A 19,853-nucleotide genomic window follows, 5' to 3' on the forward strand; every position below is an offset into this window, starting at 1 on the left:
CACTATTTTTCATACCAAAGAAGGATGGGAGTCTTCGAACTTGCATTGATTATCGAGCCCTCAATCAGGTTACCATCAAGAATCGATACCCACTGCCTTTAGTGTCAGTTTTATTAGATCAAGTAAAGAATGCTAGAATCTACACCAAATTGGACCTGCGAGGAGCATATCATTTGATTCGAGTGGCTTCAGGGGATGAATGGAAAACCGCTTTTTGGACTCGATACGGATTATTTGAATATCAAGTGATGCCTTATGGGTTATGCAATGCTCCTGCTGCCTTCCAGCATTTCGTTAATGATATATTACGAGAATTCCTCGACTGGATTGCCGTGGTTTATATAGATGACATTTTAATCTTTTCCGACAATCTACAGGAGCACATTTCCCATGTTCGATCCATCCTCACAAGGTTGCAAGAAAACCATCTCTATGTAAAATTGGAGAAGTGTGCATTTCATGTGGAACGAGTTGAATTCTTAGGATTCATTTTGTCACCAGAAGGAGTTAGCATGGATCCTACCAAGATAAAGACAGTGCAACATTGGCCTTCTCCTTGCAATGTCAAAGAGATCCAGAGTTTCTTGGGGTTCGCTAATTTTTATCGAAGATTCATATCCAATTTTTCTCAAACAGTTACACCCATTACTCGATTGTTGAAGAAAGGAGTGAAGTTTGAGTGGACAAAAGAAGCTGAAAATGCTTTTAATTTTTTGAAGAATTCCTTCGTCTCAGCTCCAATCTTACTCCACCCCAATCCAGATGAGCCATATTATGTGGAGGCAGATGCTTCAGATGTTGCCATAGGAGGTATCCTTTCCCAGCGTCATAAAGATACAGGTCAATTACATCCAGTGGCCTATTTCTCTCGAAAATTAACACCACCAGAGATAAATTATTCAATTGCGGATAAGGAGCTATTGGCAGTCAAAGAAACTTTTCGTGAGTGGAGGCATTACATTTTGGGAGCTAAGCATAAAGAGACCGTTTACACGGACCACCGAAATTTACAGTTTTTAAAATCAGCTCGAACTCTAACAGCTAGACAACTGCGTTGGTCCCTATATTTTGCAGACTTTGATTTTGTTATCACTTTCAGACCAGGAAAAGTAAATGGGAAGGCAGATGCTCTATCTCGAATTGATACCGGTGCAGTTAAAGAGCCTCCAGAAAAAGAATTGATTATTCTACAAGAGAAGTTCATATCTGCCATATTGTATGAAAATGTAACCAAAGAAATTCAAGAAAACTTAACATTCGAAGGAATGCTGAAGTGGTCCAAAGAAGGGCAAGGAAGAGAAATCAAAAAAGGTTTGCCATACTTTAAAGGTGCACTGTATGTTCCGACTGTGGAGCTGCAAGAAAAAATTCTTCAGGCTTATCATGACGATCAATTGGCTGGACACAAAGGAATTCAAAAGACTCAAAATCTAATACAACGAGAATTTTGGTGGCCAAAAATGAAAACTCAGATAAGACAATATGGGGTCATTCCGACCCTGGCGGTCCATGACCGCCAGGGCCGGGGACCGCGGAAGTACCGCCAACAGGCTGGCGGTGCTTCCAGGGCCATTCTGACCGCGGCGGTAAAGCCGCGGTCAGAAAAGGGCAACCAGCGGTTTCCCGCCGGTTTACCGCTGGCCCAAAGAATCCGCCATGGCGGCGCTGCTTGCAGCACCGCCATGGGGATTCCGACCCCCTTCCCGCCATCCTGGTCCTGGCGGTAAATACCGCCAGGAACAGGATGGCGGGAACGGGTGTCGTGGGGCCCCTGGGGGCCCCATTAGGATTTTCAGTGTCTGCAAAGCAGACACTGAAAATCGCGACGGGTGTCACTGCACCCGTCGCACACCAGCAACTCCGCCGGCTCCATTCGGAGCCGGCTTCATCGTTGCTGGGGCTTTCCCGCTGGGCGGGCGGCCTTTTGGCGGTCGCCCGTCTGCCCAGCGGGAAAGTCAAAATGACCGCCGCGGTACGGTCTTTTGGCCGTTCCCGCCAGGCGGGCGGCTTCCACCGCCCGCCGGGGTCGGAATGACCCCCTATGTGTCAACTTGTGACAAATGTCAAAGAGGGAAATCAAATAGAACAGCTTCACAAGGTCTATAAAGACCTTTGCCCACTGCACCCCATGCCTGGCATACTGTTACTATGGATCTTATAGTGGACCTCCCTAGTAGCCAAGGTTTTAACACTATCCTAGTTTTTGTAGACACTTTCACTAAAATGGCACATTTCATTCCTTTGAAAGAAATCCCTCGAGCCCCACAGGTTGCACAGTTGTTTACACAACACATAGTACGCGCCCATGGTATCCCAAAAATTCTAGTTTCAGACAGGGGGTCCCAATTTGTTTCTCGCTTTTGGAAGGCCTTTAGTAAAAGATTAGGAATTGATTCTCGTTATTCTACCAGTTACCATCCTGAAACAGATGGGCAAACAGAGAGAGTGAATCAAGAGTTAGAACAGTATTTAAGACTCAATTTATTCGATAAAGAGAAGGAATGGCCCGAGTTGATGTGGGCAGCTGAATTTGCTTACAATAATGCTGTTCATTCCACCACTGGGTTCACCCCCTTTTATCTGAACCATGGTAGACATCCTAATGTAATGTTGGGTAAAGAAGATGATTCAGTGCCTGCAGTAGAAGAGATGGTGAGGGATTTGCAGACCACGTTAGTTAGGGCTAGAAAAAACATAATTCAAGCAAAAGACTCATATAAGACTCAGGCTGATAGAAAAAGAAGAGAGAGACCCATTTATTCGAAAGGAGACAAAGTTTGGTTATCCACTCGTCATTTACGTCTCAAAGGAAATCGCAAATTTCAGCCACGATTTATAGGCCCATTCAAAGTTGACAAGATGATCAATCCAGTGGCAGTTAAATTGCAGTTGCCAGCTCATTTAAAGATACATCCTGTTTTCCATGTCTCCTTGTTAAAGAATAGTCCTTCAAATTTACGTCAAAACTCCCCTCCAATTCCTATCCAGATTAGCTCTGCAGAAGAGTATGAGGTCAATCAAATCTTAGATTCCAAAATCCGTAATGGCCAGCTTTATTATCTAATTGATTGGAAAGGTTATGGTCCAGAGGAACGATCCTGGGAGCCGCACGAGTATGTACATGCTTCAAGATTAGTGAGAAACTTTCATAGAACCTACCCAAGCAAACCTAAATTGGAGAACTGTTCCTTGAGGGGGAGTACTGTCATGACCACACAAACTTGCCAAGTCAAATCAAAGAAGTACATGAGAAAAGCAAAGAGATATCCTCAGTCGAGACAGCAAAGCCCAAACTGGAAGGTTTGCAGAGTAATCTTGCGCTTATTTCAAAGGAAGAATCAAGAAGAGAAGATCCAAGATGGCCGCTGTGAGTCCTGAAGGTTAGTTACAGTTCTAGTCTTGCAATCGGTTGGTTGCTAGGTTACGAGCTCTCCAGCTGGAAGCCTTGCACTTCAACTGAGGTCTGACAGGAATCAGCTGTGTGGAGAGAGAGTGCGCTTCAGAACAGAAACTCCTGTGAGGTAAAATTACATTTGAAGATTATATTACAGAAAACGGATAAATATTGTCAAGGTTTATTCGAAGAGTTTGATAGTAGACCGTTCCCTTGGAAGTCGGCAAGGCTACAGAGTTAATGTATGAATTAACCTTATGTTTACAAGGTTCTTGTTTAAGATATTAAAGTCAAAGAAAAAACGAACTTTAAAAGAGCAAGTATCTACAAATGTCAAGGTTATAAACAAAGGCCAAGTTTAAAGGAGAAACGAACTGTTAACAAATAAGCATTTACAAATTCAATGGTAATAAACCAAAATAGAGTTTAAAAGAGAAACAAACTTAAATAAACAAGCATTTACAACTACAAGTTATCGACAGATGTCGAAGTAAGGAAGGAGAAACTAACTGTAATAAACAAGCATTTACAAATACAAGTTATCAACAAATGTCAAAGTAAGAAAGGAGAAACGAACTTTAATAAACAAGCATTTACAAATACAAGTATTGACAGAAGTCACAATAAGACAGGAGAAATTAAGTAACATCAGCTGATTTGAAGAATGCATTATCACCAACTATATATATATATATATATATAGCAACATAAAACCAATCTCCAACAAAGGTTGAGAAGTTCTTCCAGAATCAGTAATAAGCATTTTTTAAGAAGAGCTATCATTTATAGAGAGAAGCAAGGCTACAGAGAACTCAGGGTGAGTGAAGAAATAATAGAATTAAAGAGAATTAAGTGTTGAGAGTAGAAAGTGAAAAACTGATGTTGTATGTCCCTAGTAATTGCGACTGTGACTCTTGCAGGTGCTGTATCCAATCTTTGATGTGAAGAGGCAGACTGAGTACTGGCGTCCATCATCTCTGTGGCAGTCTCTCTACCATCCCAATCCCCTTCCCCCCTCCAGGGTACTCAGCACGAAGGATTAATATTAGTTGTGAGTAGCTCGGGTCGGGACTGAGGAGTTATCTTCTGCTTCTGAGGAAATCGAATTGAAGTATCCTGACAACATGCTAAGAGATATCTTAATAGAAGCAGACTGGATGGTAAGATTTGATCTGAAGGACGCTTACCTTTCAATTCCAATTTTTCCACCACACAGGAGATTCCTCCAATTCCAATGGAAAGCTCAGTGTTTGGAGTTCACAGCTCTCCCCTTCAGCCTATCCTCAGCACCATTGGTGCTTCACGAAGTTGTTGAGACCGGTGGTGGAGTATTTGATAACAAAAGGGGTTTGCTTGATTATTTATCTGGACGACATCTTATTGATGGGCCAGGAACCAGCAACTTTACAGACCCATTTGAATTGGACAATCAATCTAGTACAGGAATTGGGTTTCCTTATCAATGCGCAGAAGTCATTGTTGAATCCAACTCAAGTAATAGAGTTCTTAGGCTTCAAGATCGATTCGATCCAAGCTCTGTTGATTCTCCCCTCAATAAAGATTTGCAATATAAAGAGGGAATAGAGGTCAGCCCTAGCCAGACCGACTATCTCTTTAAGAAGCATTGCTCGATTGGTGGGCCTTTTGGCCTCATCCATTGAGGCAATCTTTCCAGCTCCACTACACTATCGGGCTCTGCAAAGATTGAAAATCAAATATCTGAGACAAGGTTGGAGTTACCCGACTTTGATCCCGTTGTCCAGGGAGGTCAGGGAAGAAATTCAGTGGTGGCTTCACCACATGGAAGCCTGGAATGGCAGAGCCATATTCGGGTCCCATCCGGAGGTGGTGATAGAATCAGACGCCAGTCAATGGGGATGGGGAGCCCGTTGCGGGTCTGTAGTGACTGGGGGCCGTTGGTCTTTGACAGAGCAATCTCTTCACATCAATTGTTTGGAGCTTCTTGGAGGATCGTTTGCGATAAAGAGCTTATCCCCCCTCAAGACAGATTGCTGCATCCTGTTAAGGATGGACAATGTATCAGCAGTGAGGTATGTCAACAAGTTAGGGGGAACGAGATCCAGAGTTCTAGCGGAGATAGCCAAGGAGTTCTGGCACTATTGTTTGAACCACAGGTTAGTAATTGTAGCGGAGTATTTACCGGGAGCTCAGAACGCAGTTGCGGACTGGAACTCCAGGTATCTGACGGATACCAGCGATTGGAGGTTAGATCCGATCATCTTTCAGCAGATAATGAGGGAATGGGGTCCTTGCGAGGTGGATCTCTTTGCATCTCGCCTCAATACCCAAATTCCAAGGTTCTTCAGCTGGAGGCCGGACCCTCTTGCATCAGCGACGGATGCGTTTCTACAGGACTGGTCCCCTTTTCTGAGATATGCCTTTCCTCCGTTTCTATTGATTCCCAGGGTTCTGTGTCAGATTCGGAGACAGAAAGCAGACTTAATACTGGTGACTCCTGTTTGGAGATCTCAGCCCTGGTTCCCTATTGCACTCCAATTAGCGTGTGCTCCGCCGTTGCTCATCCCTCCTCGTCAGGACCTATTGTTGAGTCCGGAGGGCCTTCAACATCCTCTGATCTCATATAGGACTCTTGCGTTGATGGCATGGATGGTTTCAGGTCAAATTGGAAAACCCCAGGCATTTCGCAACAAGCTAAAAACTTTATCAAACAAGCCTGGGCTTCTAGCACCCACAAGAGATATGCTTCTGCTTGGCGCAGATGGTCTAGTTGGTGTAATTGAAGGAATATCAATCCCTTGGAATCAAGTATTGATTTGATAATTAATTTTTTAGCTGAGATAGCCTCCTCAGGTCTAGCCTATAGGACGGTTAATAATTTCAGGTCAGCCATTTCGGCCGGACATAGACCGATTGCCGGTAAACCAGTTGGTGAACATCCTCTGGTTTGTAAGTTATTGAGAGGTATACGTTTTTCTAATCCACCTCAAGACAAATATACTACTTTATGGGACGTAAATGTGGTATTAAAATGTATTGATTCCTGGCCTAGTAATAGGTTTTTATCACACAAGCAGCTCTCAGCGAAACTGACTATGTTACTTTGTTTGATTTCTTGTAAGCGGGTTTCGGATGTCAAGGCCTTGGATTTATCTGGTAGAGTATATTCTCCTGAGGGTGTTACTTTTTCCATTTCTAAAAGGACCAAAACTAATTGCAGGTCGGTATCCTATCCTTGGTACCCGGATAATTAAAAATTATGTGTGGTACAATGTTTGAAAGACAATGAGTCGGCCACGGAGGAGTTCAGACAGAACATGAATGGCCAGTTATTAATTTTGTTACAGAAACCCTTTAAACCAGTCGCTTCGGCCACTCTGGCGCGATGGGTTAAATGACTCATGAGTGAAGCAGGGATTAATACCGATCAATTTGGAGCTCATTCTGTGAGAGGAGCAATGACTTCCAAATCCTTTGGTTTAGGCTCTAGTTTACAGGATATTATAAAAACGGCCGATTGGTCTTCTGAAGGTACTTTTCGTACATTTTATTTTAAACCTGTGATTGATGTTGCATCTATAGTTATTAATCAGCTTTAATCTAGCATAATCCGAGCCTCCGGTCCTGACATAGAATGAAAAATTTTCTAGCATATGCGTCAAGAATTTTCAATTCTATTAAGGACACGGAGGCAAGGATTATCCCACCCGTTATTGTTTTTGGTGGTTATATTCAAATGTATATTTTATATAAAAGAGTTATGCCCTCCCTATAATTTAATTAAAGAAATGTTAAAGAATTTTTTATGGAAAGATATGACAAGGGGAAGTATTATTATTATATATTATTATTTTTTCTAGGATCTGATCCGAAGAATTCTTGAGATCCTTTCAGATGTCGGTGAGAAAATCTTTTTGGTTCCTTCTTCATCGTAAGATGCATGGTTGGCTTGTTGCCGGAGTGGATTGATTCTCAGTTTCCAGAGCAAGAGAGAAGTTTCGTATTCTTCATACTCGGAGGAAGTTCGTTTCAAATGGTTGCAGGATTATCTGTTGGACAAAGAAAGAGGATATGACGTTGGGGGTCAGAGCTCTCATTGTAATGGGTCACGATATGTGATTGGAGCATGTGACATGTATCAAGTAGTTATGGGAATTGTAGTTTTTTTCCCTTTACTGTTTTGTTATTGGCTGCTGTGAAAGTTCAGTAAAAGAAAGAGACAGCATAATCCTCGCCTCCGTGTCCTTAATAGAATTGAAAATTCTTGACCCGTAAGCTAGAAAAATTTTCATCCTTCTCCTCAGAGCACCTCTCTTTCTATTTCATTACATGGAATACTACTGTAGATCCACCACAGCGCCTCGATCCCTCTCCGCAGAGCACCTCTGTTTCTTTTTCATTACATGGAATACTACTGTAGATCCACCACAGCGCCTCGATCCCCCTTCTCAGGGCACCTCTGTTTCTATTTCATTACATGGAATACTACTGTAGATTCTCCACAGCGCCTCGACCCCCCTCCTCAGAGCACCTCTGTTCTATTTCACTACATGGAATACTACTGTAGATCCCCCACAGCTCCTCGATCCCTCTCCTCAGAGCACCTCTGTTTCTATTTCATTACACGGAATACTACTGTAGTACTGTAGATCCACCGCAGCGCCTCGATCCTCCTCCTCAGAGCACCTCTGTTTCTATTTCATTACGTGGAATACTACTGTAGATCCGCCACAGCGCCTCGATCCCACTCCTCAGAGCACCTCTGTTTCTATTTCATTACGTGGAATACTACTGTAGATCCGCCACAGCGCCTCGATCCCACTCCTCAGAGCACCTCTGTTTCTATTTCATTACGTGGAATACTATTTTAGGTCATAACATAGCTCCTCGACCCTGCCGCACAGAACCTCTTTCCTGAGTCTTTTGCATGGAACACTACTTCAGCTCTGCGGAGACACCTCAATGCCGCACCTCTTGCTCGGAAACTACTGCTTTGCCCCATAAGCTTAATTTTCAGCATCACTGCTATTAAGCTTGTGAACAGAAGAGACCGTCCCTTTATGGTGCTTTCAGTGAAGAGGAGGGGATAGTGCTGTTAGGTTTCAGCCATGTTAGCTGGCAGCTCTCCTGCCTCTGCAGACACCTGTGTAGAAGGGTTTTCAGCAGGGACAGACTCCAGGAAACCCCATAGAAACCCTTCCTTTGGTCCGACAGCAGCATCCCTCACTCACTGCCACATCACTGATAACTGCAGACTCCAGAGAAGCCATGTTAGCTGGCAGCTCTCCTGCCTCTGCAAGCAGCAGTGACAGACTCCAAGAGACCCACGTCCCAGCTCCCACTCCTGGACGGGTCCTCCGACCTGTCTAAGGGCCTTTTGGACACCAAGGCCCCCCATCCTTCTTGCACTCCTTCTTCTCTCTGCTCTCAGCCTTCTATCTGTCCGTTTCTCTCTTTGTGCCTGTTTTCTACTTTCCACTCTCTTTCTCGGGGCCCTTTGCACCAGTTTTCACTTTCCGTGCTCTCTCTGGCCTCTTTGTGTTCATTTTTCTACTTTCCGCTCTCTTTCTTGGGCCTCTTTGTGCCCCACTTTTTCCTCCTTTGTGCCTCTTTGGGTTCCACTTTTTCCTTGTTTGTACCTCTTTATGCCCTGCTATTTCCTTCTTTTTCTCTCTTTATGCCCTGCTATTTCCTTCTTTTCTTTATACATATTTGTGCCCGGCTTTTAACTCCTTTGTGCCTGTGTGCACCGCTTGTTCTTTGCGCCCATTCTCCTGCACTTTCCCACCTCCTGCCTCCCCTCTCCTTCACTTTCCTGCCTCCCACTTCCCACACTTTCACGCCTACCCCCACTCGTTACCTACATCTCTGTTGCTTGCCTTCTCCCACCTCCTGCGCTTCTCCCTTTCCTAGCCTGGCCTTCTGCCACATCCCGCCCCATTCCAAGGACCTACTTAATAGCATCCACGGTGCGTCCACGCTGCTAGTGTGCCAAAGGCAAGCCCATCTGCGCCAGTCTGTGCCCAGATTGTGCTACATGCCTAGAACCTTGATCAGACCAAACGATGCTAAAACACAGCCTACAACCTGCATGCACTCTACACCGGATGCCGCCACATCAACTGCTTCAATGCCTCACCTCCATCCATGGTAGGACCCTTCCCATGCACTCACTGCCATTTCGCCTGCACCAACATGCACTCCCCACATGCCATGCACGCCTCACCCCTTCTGACATGCATACTGTCAAGGTCCACCCACCTGAAGTACCAGGCTCTGCGGGAGCAAAGACTGTCCACTTTATCCCTTGTTAGCCAACCCTCAACACGCAAACTGAGAATGAGTGTTGGTGGTTCACATTCAGGGGGAAAGGGCTTTGGGAATGAGAGAGGAGAAGAGAAGATCAAATGATTCAAACGCCTGCCAGCTGGGTCCAGTGACACGTCTTGGGGTTGATTTACACAACCTGACAGTCTTCACAAACATCCCATGCATAGGTACTATTATACAAAGAATGGAGGTAAAGTTTAAGAGATCAGACATGCACCAACAGAAACATATATAAAGACAACAATTGCTTCAGGAAAATAACGATATCTTACCCCTGTCCGGATTCTCGAGGTTTACCTTTTTAGGATCATAGAGTTTGCTGTGAGTTGAGAATGCCAAAGTTGCAGTTGGGACAAAAACTTCCATCTCTTAGATTCTTTGTTGAGTTAACTAGTAAAGTTTCAATAAGTATAATGAGTTCGATTATATTGATTCAAGGTAAGGGTCTGATTTAGATTTTGGCGGAGGGTTATTGCATCAACACCGGTGAAGGATATCCCGTCAGTCGAAATATAAATCCCATAGGAAATAATGAGATTTATATTTCCGCGGACGGGATATTTGTCACCATTGTGACGGAGTAACCTACTCGCCGAAATCTAAATCAGGCCCTAAATCTGGTACAGTGCACTGACAGTGAGTAGCCAAAACTGGAGATCCGTTGGTTCAAACTAATGCAGCTTCACCTTTGTTCTTTCAGGTGTCGGGGTGTGCCGGGAAATGCTGCTCGTCGAAGGACATCAAGTCCAGGGTGAGGAATCTTGCCAGAGGAGGAATCAGGGGCTGGAGTGTGAAGGTAAGGAAAGGCGCTGGGAGGAAGGCTGAGCGGGAGATGGCAGGTTGAGCAGGAAACTGGAAGAGGTGCGGGGCTCCTCTCTCCAGTTCAGAGGTCGGTTTTAGGGTTCAGGGTTGGGTTTTAGGGTCCAGGGGTCGGTTTTAGGGTTCAGGGTTGGGTTTTAGAGTTCAGCAGATGGTTTTGGGGTTCAGGGGTTGGTTCCTGGGTTTTAGGGCTCAGGGTCCGGTATCTCTGCTATATTCGGAATTGGGCTGTTGGAGTGGGTTTGGGTTGGATTTGGTTGTGTTTGGTGTGGGTCTTGGGCTAAAATTTCTTCAGTTCGGAATTGGGATGACTTTGTATGTTTCCATGCATTGGAATAAATTGGGCTATGATTCGGCTCGGTGTGTTTAAGTGCGTCTTTGTGCGTTTTCGGCTGGGAAGTGACTTAGGGGGTCATTACAACATCGGCGGTAAAAGCCGCTTACCGCCGTGCAGAAGACCGCCAACACACCGCCGCGACCGCGGAATTCCGCCACGGTCATTATGACCCACATCTCGGATTCCGCTAAAATTCAGACACCCACACAAGTCCGCCACACTAAAGGTCAGTGATAAACTGGCGAAAAAAAATACTCCGCCGTCACGCCAACAGAAACACGCCCATGCTATCACGACCCACGAATCCACGCGGTGGTCTTTCAACCACGGTATTCCATTGGCGGTACACACCGCCGCGCTCAAAATACACACACATCTCCAAAACACCGCCACATTGGACAATTCAAAATACACACACCTGATACACATACAAACACCACTCCCACACACCCAACACAATCTAAAACACACACCCACATCACCCACAAACCCCTACGACCAAAACGTATAGACGAAGGCGACAGACAGAGAGCACAGCAATAGACAACCCCACCACACAGAGGCACACAACACCATCACCCATACAACATCCACGCACAAAACACCACACACCACCACACATCACCACACTCATCAACACATACACCACCCCACACATCACCTACACCACCCCATGTCACGCCAAAGACACCCCAGGTTTTCCGAGGAGGAGCTCAGGGTCATGGTGGAGGAAATCGTACGGGTAGAGCCACAGCTATTTGGATCACAGGCGCAGCACACCTCTATAGCTAGGAAGATGGAGCTATGGCGAAGAATCGTCGACAGGGTCAACGCTGTGGGACAGCATCCAAGAAATCGGGAGGACATCAGGAAGAGGTGGAACGACCTACGGGGGAAGGTGCGTTCAGTGGTCTCCAGGCACAACATCGCAATTCAGCGGACTGGCGGCGGACCCCCACAACTAACAACATGGGAGGAGCAGGTCTTGACCATCATGCATCCAGAGGGCCTCGGAGGAGTCGGTGGAGGAATGGAGACTGGTAAGTCAAATCTTAACTATCATATCCCCCACCCTACCTGCATGCTATCACACACCACCACCCTCACCCCCTCCCCTATCACTCCAACTCCTCAATAATGTACTAATAACACAAACCACACATCCCAACACCAAGCCCTGCATGACACAACTAAGCATGGACACCCATCACTAAAGCATGCTCACTGCACATACCCATAACACCCCCCCAACCATAATCACACAAGCCCCCACACATGAATGCTTGCACTGGGGTACACGCACACCCACCCATTGCACACCATGACACACACACATGCAATAATCATGCTCTTATACCCCTGCAGGACCACTACGTAACGTCACCAGACAGGATGGTCTAGACATCTCCACCCCACCCACAGAAGAGGCCCACAGTGACGACAGCAGCTCTGGCCAACTGGATCCAGATGACCAGCCCGGACCATCGTGGGCCTCGGGACAGTCAGTTCCCCTCGCACAGGCACAGCCCAACACTGACCTTCCACCCTCTGGTAACACCAGCACAGCACCCACCCAGCGGGCCCATACCTCCGTACCCAGGACACGTCAATCAGCTGTGTGTCCACCACTACAGGGAACCCAGGATAACCCACCACCCCAAAAACAACAGGGACCTGGGGGCAGTGGTAGTGGGCACACGGTCCAGGGGACGGAGGCCCAGTAACACAGGGGAACTGGGAGGGCTGCTGTGCGACAGGGGGCGGACAGGCCAAGGGAACCCACTCTCCACGAGGCCCTCTCCTCCATCATGGGAGCATACCACCACTCCCAGGAGAAGATTGCGACAGTCCTGGCCAAGTTTCAGGAGACCCAGCGCCTGCAGGACGAACAGTATTTGGGCTTCAGGGAGGAGCTCAGAACCATCAGCTCCGCCCTGGGCACCATCGTAGGGGTGCTGAAGGACATACAAAAGACCATGAGGGACACCGCAGCGCACCAAGGGGCCCCTCACAATAGCATGGACGATGAACTGCCCACCACCTCCGCCGGCGCTAGTGGACAGGACGCCCTGCCACAGGACCACCACACTTTGACGGTGCAGTTGGTAATGACTTCTCTTCTTCCCCCGTACATGTCATGTAGGTCAGCGCCCACTAGAAGAAGGACATTTGGTGTGCCATCGCCAAGGACGTCCGGACCCTGGGGTTCCACCAGAGACGGGGCACCCACTGCCGTAAAAGATGGGAGGACATTCGCCGCTGGAGCAAGAAGACGGCGTGGCTCAGCTGGGGATGGCCTCCCAACGTGGGAGGGGTGCCCGTCGCACCATGACCCCCCTGATGTTCAGGATCCTGGCGGTGGCCTACCCTGAGTTGGATGGGCGCTTGAGGGCATCACAGCAGACACAAGGGGGTGAGTACACTCTCATTCTGCTGACTTAGCGTGCAGTGGAGGGGTCTGGGTGGGGGAGGAGGGCTGTGGGATTCCCTAGGCCAGGGCGAGTTCCGTAGGCTAGGCCCCTTCGTAAGGCATGGCCCTGTGGCCCCCCACCCCACCTCTGTAGAGTGCCAAGTACAGGTATACATGCCCCTGTGTCATCTTTGTGGACAGATGACACTTATAGCCCTGTAGGCCATATCCCAGAAATTGCATCTGTAGAGGCCAAGACCACAGCGTAGTGCAGGGGGCTGCTGTGTCTGTATTGTCCGCCAACGGTAGCGGTAAGCCATGCACTCAACCTGTCTTTCTTATGTTTCCCCACCCCTTTTTGTGCTCTCCCTGTTCTTTTGTGCATCAGCATCATCAGGCGGAGGTACAGTGGCACCGGAGCACGAGGGAGCTGCATCCCACATGGCCATGGAGGGCCAAACCACGGACTCCGAATACACCAGTGGGACGGAGGGCGAGGGGAGCTTCACGTCGGTCACCGGATCAGCAACCAGTGACACGGACTCGTCCTCCGATGGGAGCTCCCTTGTGGTGGCGGCACCATCTGTGCCCCCCACTTCTACAGGTACAGCCGCCACCCCCCCTACCAGCACCGCCCTCCCAGCAGCCCCTCAGCCTTCGCTCCGTGCCCGCTCACCCAGGAGGATGGGCATCACCTTCGCCCCTGGCACCTCAGGCCCTGCCCCAGTCACCTCTGCTGCCCTCAGTGAGGAGGCCATTGACCTCCTCAGGTCACTCACTGTTGGGCAGTCTACCATTGTGAATGCCATCCAGGGTGTAGAAAGGGAGTTGCAACACAGTAATGCATTCCTGGAGGGCATTCTGGTCAGGCTGCCCTTCATCGAACCCTGCAATCTCTGGCCTCAGCACTGATGGCAGCCATTGTCCCTGTGTCTAGCCTCCCCCCTCCAACTTCCTCCACCAAGACCCAATCCCCTGTACCCCAGCCTATCCCAAGCACACCATCAGACCAGCATGCACACACCTCAACACACAAAAGTGGCTCTGGCAAACATAGGCACCACACATACCACAGGCACTCACACAAGCATCACCCACATACAGACACAGCAACATCCACTGTGTCCCCCTCCTCGTCGTCTCCCTCCTCCCTCCCAGTGTCATCTACACTCTCACCTGCATGCACTACATCTACAGGCACTAGGACTCACACCAGAACACCCAGCACCACACCCTGCACACCTGCACTCACCACCCCCACTACCATTTACACGTCCCCTGTGTCCACTCCCAGTGTGTCTGTGACGCGCCCTCCCAAAGTACACAAACGCGGGCACCCACACACCCAACATCGATCCACCTCACGACAGCCTCCAGTACATGCACCTGCACCCAAATCACCTAAAGTTACACCTCCTACAACCACCTCCTCTTCCTCCACTCCCAGACCCCCTCCAGCTACCCATCCCAGTGTTCGTCAGAGACTCTTCCTGAGCAACATTGACCTCTTTCCCACCACCCCTACCCCTCCAATTCATAGGTCCCGTAGTAGCACCTCAGCCAAAAAAAGTCCGGTACCAGTGGTGCGTGTTAAAGGTCTGTGGAGTGCACCGGCCACCAGGGCAGCCAGTGTGACACGTAGCCAAAGCACTGCCAGTCCACCCCCTGTAAAGCACCTTAAGTTGGAAAGTGCCCGACGGGAGAGGGTGAAGACTCCTGCCGGCAAAACAGCTCACAAGGGTCCCGGGGGGAGTGCCGAGTCAGCTGTGACTCCTCCCAAGGTGGTGAAGGGGCAGAAGAGGTCTCCAAGGTCTGGTAAGAGCAGCACGGCGGAGAAGGCCGCCATCCTCCCCGCCGACCGGGATGCCACCGCCAGCACTATCGTCACTGGTCCGGAGACCACCGTCAGAGTCAGTGCCCTGGAGGGCAGTAGTATCGTCACTGGTCCGGAGACCACCGCCAGAGTCAGTGCCCTGGAGGGCAGCAGTATCGTCACTGGTCCGGAGACCACTACCAGCGTCAGTGCCCTGGAGGGCCCCGGCAGCCACAGCCCCGCTGGGCACTGAGGGACCATCATGCCACACACCGCTGCACAGGTCAGAGACAGCAAAGTCAAGCACCGCTGAACAGGGCAACGACCGCCATGGTGAAGACCGCTGAACAGGGCAAAGCACCGCTGAACAGGTCAGAGACAGCAAAGGCAAGCACAGCTGAACAGGGCAAAGACCGCCATGGTGAAGACCGCTGAACAGGGCAAAGACCGCCATGGTGAAGACCGCTGAACAGGTCAGAGACAGCAAAGGCAAGCACCGCTGAACAGGGCAAAGACCGCCATGGTGAAGACCGCTGAACAGGGCAAAGACCGCCATGGTGAAGACCGCTGAACAGGTCAGAGACAGCAAAGGCAAGCACCGCTGAACAGGACAAAGACCGCCAAATCAAGCATTGTTTGCCCATGTGCAGCTGGGACAATGACGGAACTGGGACCGTCACGGGGAGCGTGATGCACTCTGGGCACCAGTCCCCCTCCAGAACCAGTGGAGACCTGCATCCACTCCGTCTGCACCAGTCCCCCTCCAGAACCAATGGAGACCTGCATCCACTCCGTCTGTCCTGCACAGGATGAAGCACTCTGGGCACCAGTCCCCCTCCAGAACCAGTGGAGACTGTTATCCACTTGAGAGACTGTGGCTTTGCACTCCCCAGGATAAAGCAATGGGCAAACCACCCACTGGAGAGACTTGTGAGACTGTGGTTTTGCACTCCCCTGGATAAAGCAGTGGGCAACCACCCACTGGAGAGACTTGAGAGACTGTGGCTTTGCACTCCCCAGGATAAAGAAGTGGGCAAACCACCCACTGGAGAGACTTGAGAAACTGTTGCTTTGCACTCCCCAGGATGGTACAGTGGGCAAACCACCCACTGGAGAGACTTGAGAGACCGTGGCTTTGCACTCCCCAGGATACATCAATGGGCATGGAGCCCCGTCGTGGATCTGGCGTGGTGCAGTCATCCGGCTGAGGTGCCCCTCCCTTCCCTTCCCCCTGAGGTGCCTGTTGTATTTCTATCTGATGCCCCTGCAGTGTTCTCTCAGTTTGTGGACAGGTATCTAGTGTGGGCCTCGCCTATGCATTGTGGGCCCAGTGGTCCACGGACATTGATATGTGCATACCTGCAGTATTAATCGTGATGTATGATTTTTAGACTGTTTATATATATCTGTATATCATTGGTTACTGTATTTTGATACATTACAAAGTTTGAACTGATTTCCTTTTGTCTTTGCATTCATCCGGGGGGGTTGTGGGTTGTTACTGTGCTGTTTGGAAATGCATTGGTGTGTGTGTTGTAGTGGGTGAAGGTCGGGGTGGGGGTTGGGGTGTTGCGTGTGTGTGTCCGTGACTTTTGCCTCCCCTATGTCGTAGGTGCAGTACTCACTGTTGTCTTCGGCGCCTACGTTCCTGGTATTCGTAGAGGAGCAGGAAGACAAGAGCAGGGAGTATTTGTAGTTGCGGCTCCATGGTGGCCTCCTTCCTCGTGGAGTGTGTAGAGGTGAGCGTTTTCCCTTTGAAATGTCTGTTTCCGCCGTGTTTTTATCCACGGTGAATCCGCCCCGGAAAAGGTGGCGGATTGGCGTGTTGTGATACTGTGGGCGGTACATTGTCTTCCGCCTGTCTGTTGGCGGTGACCGCCGCGCTGCTTGTCTGTACCGCTGTGGCGGTCGGAGTGTTAAAGTGGCTGTCTATGTTGGCGGTTTCCGCCACAGTCATAATTCCCTTTTTTTGTCCGCCGCCCTGTTTGCGGTATTACCGCAGCTTTAACACCGTCCGCCAGGGTTGTAATGACCCCCATAGTTTTGAATGGACGGGGTGGGTGTCTCTAGGAGTGAAATGGAGTAGGTTGGAGTGAAGCTAAGGGTTTTAGATTTTGTGCCAGTTGGGGATGAGTGGGAAATGTGTCCCTGCGATTTTCAAGCAATAGTGTGGTGATTGGGCGCGGTATTTACATACAGCGCCCTAAGGTGATAACGAATTCCTGCTAAAATGTGAGATCTTGTGAGATCTCAGATTCTGCAATTAGAGGGAATGCGGTGAGAAGTGGAAGGAGGCCATAAGACTGTATGACTCTGATCTAATGGGCCAAAGATATGGTGGATAGAGCCTAGGGGATGGCATACAATGTAAAGTGCATTCAGGTGGAGAAGCCAGCGAGCGAGGCATAGGGGGTCATTCTATCCATTCAGGGAGAGAGGCGGGAGAGGCCTCGGGGGTCATTCTTCACACTGGACCACATGCTGAGGATTGGGAATCCTTCTAAGGTTGGTGAGATAAGGGTATGGACCTGACATGTTCCACTTTAGCAAAGCCAATACTAACTCATTCTCCAAAATACCAGATCTCTCAACAAACACGCCACTGAGATCTGGGACACCATTGAGAGGGACTCCCCAGGCATCTTCTTCCTGATAATGACCTGGTAAACCCCACATAAGCACCCACCGTCACCACAGCCATTGCACCGGGGTACAAGATCTCCCACCAGGACAGACCGAACAAACCAGAAGGAGGCCTTGCCATCATCTACAAGAACTCCATCACCTGCACCGCCTCCACCGACGAGGACACAACCTTCATGGAACAAATGCATTTCTGACTCCAGACGAGCAACCACACCTCCTTCAAAGACACCCTAGCCTACCAACTATCCTGACCACGTGCAACCTTCAGCAATTGCCTCACAGACTTCATCGCTCTCGTCACTATCAGGTCGAATGCATTCATCTTACACGGTGACCTCAACTTCCATCTTGACAACCAGAAAGATCCCAACTCCAGTACCTCATTTGAAAGCCTTGAGATCCTAGAACTCACCCAGATCTGCCAGGACCCCACCCACAATACAGGACACACCCTCAACCCCATCTTCACAGCAACAAGGTGAAGTTCAGCCACCTCACTCTGCTCACCTGGACAGACCACTCCATCGCCCACTTCTTCATTGATGCACCCCAACCCCCTCCATCAAGACTACCTTCAACCTCAGAGATAGCGGCATCAAGATAGATGACACAGACTGGACCAACATCCTCTCGACCCACCAACCAAACCTCATCTGCGACATCAAATCCTTCAATAACTAGATCACTAACAGTGCAGACACCCTAGCCACCCCTGAAGACTGTCAGAAACTCAAGAACCAACACATGAGCCAGCTGGTCACTGGAGACTTCAGAAACTCTAAACAACTCTGCAAACAGTTGGAGAGAAGATTGACAACCAGTCAGGATACCACCCCAGGAAACACTTACAAATCTGCATTCAAGAGATACCACACCCAACTCAACAAGGCAAAATAAAAACCTTGCTCTCAGACTGGAAAACAGCTCCAACAACTGCAAAGAGCTCTTAAACATCATCAAAGAATTCTCCAACCCCACAGTTTCCACCAACTCCATCACCCCTTCTTGAGACCTCTGTGACAGCCTCTCCACTTTCTTCCACAACAAAATCCTCAACATCCATAGCAAATTCAACCTCCAATTCAAGAAATAAGGACTCATCAACCAACAGCAGCTCACCACCATATCCGACTATCAGATCACAAACTGGAATCCCCTCCTTCCAGAAGACACCTATGAAATCATGAAATCGATCTACTCTGGGGCCACCACCGACCCCTGCCTCACCCATATCTTCCACCTAGAAGAAACTCCGACCAGCTCCCACCTCATCCACTATCATCAACACCTCCAACCTTCCTGGAAAACTGGAAACACCCAGAAATAAAGGCTCCCCTGAAGAAAACCACATCAGACACCCCTACTAGACATGTCACCATCTAAATTCCACAAATACTACAGCACAGAAACTGCTCTTATAGCAGCAACCAACGACATCCGGAACATCATGAACAAAAGAGGAACCACTGCAGCATTCGACACCGTCTCCTACAGCACCCTCATCACTAGACTCTACAACTTTGAAATACATGGCTCCACCCTAAGCTGGATGGCCTCCTTCCTCTCTGACCAGACCCAGCAAATCAGACGTCCACCATACCACTCCGAACCTAAGAATATTATCTGCTGAGTCCCTCGAGGATCATCTCTCAGCCTCACCCTCTACAACATCTATATGAAGCCTCTCTCCAATGTCATAAAATCCCATGTCATGAACAATGTATCCTACGCAGACAACACCCAGCTCATCCGCATCCTCACAGACAACAACCACACCATCAGGACCAACTTCAACACCTGCATGTCCAACGCAGCAAACTGGATGAAACAGAACTGCTTAAAGCTCAACACAGAAAAAACTGAAATCTTGATCTTTGGGAACAAGAGCTCTCTATGATACTCCTCCTGTTGGCCAACAGATATGGAACCCACGCCTACTCCCACATACCACACCAAAAATCCCAGCTTCATCACTGACGACAGACTCTCAATGGCCAAACAAGTGAATGCCGTCACCTCATCCTGCTTCTTCATACTGTGTATGTTCTGCAAAATATTCCATTGGCTCCCCACCGACGCCAGACGCACGGTCACCAAGGCCCTCATCACCAGCAGACTAGACTAC

The sequence above is a fragment of the Pleurodeles waltl genome, chromosome 4_2, assembly GCF_031143425.1.
Source record: "Pleurodeles waltl isolate 20211129_DDA chromosome 4_2, aPleWal1.hap1.20221129, whole genome shotgun sequence".
In the NCBI taxonomy this organism is placed as follows: domain Eukaryota; kingdom Metazoa; phylum Chordata; class Amphibia; order Caudata; family Salamandridae; genus Pleurodeles; species Pleurodeles waltl.